Genomic DNA, 1,950 nt, shown 5'->3' with positions numbered 1-1,950 from the left:
GGAAAGTTCTTCTTGATGTTCACCTGGACTCTTTTCTTGTAACTTGAATCCACTGGTTCAGGTCCTACTCTCCAGAGTAGGAGAAAACAGGCATGCTCCATCTTCCATGTGACCCCCCCCCCTTTTCCAGGCTAAACATGCCAAACTGTATCAAAAGGCTTGATTTCCAGACCCTTGATCATCTTGGTCACCCTCCTCTGCACACATTCCAGCCTGTCAATATCCTTCTGAAATTGTGGCACCCAAAATTGGACACAGTACCCCCAAGAGTTGTCAGACCAAGGTAGAATAAGAGCAGGACACTATACTCCTGTTGATGCAGGCAAGAACAGCATTAGCTTTTTTGCTGCTGCATCACACTACTGTGGCCTACTAGGACCCTGAGATCCTTTTCACATATACTAATGGCAATCCATCTTACATCTGTGCAGCTGGCTATTCCTGCTCAAGTGTAGAACTTTACATTTGTCCCTATTGAAATTCATTGTTAGTTTTGCATGAAAAGGAACACGGATGTAGTAGGTGGCATAGAAATTGATTTAAAAAATTCACAGAAGGCAAAGATACACACTGAGGGCGACAGAGTTAGGACATATTTCTTTAAAATATTGTTCCTGTGTGAATATGGATAGGGTAAAGATTAGAGCTAAAAGAAGTTTGTTCCTCACAGTTCTTTGAATTTTGGTCTCAAATATTCTTGTAACATCCAACAAGTTTCCATCTCAACTGAGAAGTAGTATGTGGCAGAATTTATTATTTGACAATTGAGAAAATGAGATTATGACATTTATGTGTGATCCTAAAACTGGAGTTTTCTGGATAGCTTACAGTGGGGGAAGATGCAAATAATTATATATATGAGAGTATTACTGGCACACGTGTTTGGAGGAGCTTATAAACCCAAACCTAAAAAATTAACAGTTAAAATATAAAATGGAGCATATGAGATGTTTGCACCATTTAAGTATCAGGGTCACTAAAGCTGTCCAGAAAGCTAAACTAAGAGAAAAGTGCTACATTGCTACATTGCTACATTGCTAAGTAAAAGTATTTTTCTCTCCTAGCAAGTCTAGCGATGATAAATTACTTGCAGATCCTACAGATGGAGACCTTGAGCATGACATTTCTACGCACTGAGACAGTAAGGAAACTATTCGCTTTGTCTGTAGATTAATGGATACAACAACCCTCGGTCTCCAAGAGAAAAATCTTAGTTGTTATTATTTATTAAAAGTATTTATGCATTGCCTTTCTGCCCACAAGGCCCCCCCAAGGCGACATAGAGCAAGTACAAACAATACATACCGGTATCAAAAACACCAATTAAAAGCAGAAAAGGACTATCATTTACACAAATCCACAGAACTATAAATGCATCAAAAAGCCAGGCAGAACAAAACAAGTTTTTACAGCCCACCTAAAAAAATAGGCAAGACTGGGCCAAGCTGACCTCCCAGGGGAGGAATTCCACAATGGTACAGAAAAGACCCCACCTAAGGTATCCACCAAACTAGCATCTCTTCATAGTGGTACGTACAACAGGGCCTCTGATGAGGGTAATAATTTTTGGGCATGCTCATACAGGAGGAAGAGGTATCCTGGCCACAAACCATTTAGAGCTTTATAGGTAAGAACCAGCACTCTGAATTGTTCTTGAAGCAAGTGTAGTTTATGTAAGACTAGTGTTGCGGTTCCATAAAGTGCACACTTGATGAGAGTTTTGCACCAGCTGCAATTTCTGATCACCCTTCAGTGATGGCCTCATGTAGGACAACCCATGCAAGACTGAAAACAGTTCCCTTAAAGCCTGGAATGAACAGACCAGACAATGACAATGCCACCATGCATATATACTGGTTTGAGGAGTAGCAATGCCCCCAATATCACTACAGAGAACAAATATATATATGTAATTCAAAAGGAGAACAAAAGGACACATATCCACCCGGC

This window comes from Zootoca vivipara, chromosome 16 (assembly GCF_963506605.1).
Source record: "Zootoca vivipara chromosome 16, rZooViv1.1, whole genome shotgun sequence".
NCBI classification, from domain to species: Eukaryota; Metazoa; Chordata; class Lepidosauria; order Squamata; family Lacertidae; genus Zootoca; species Zootoca vivipara.
The sequence above is the reverse complement of the archived record's forward strand: the minus strand, read 5'-3'. Positions refer to the sequence as shown.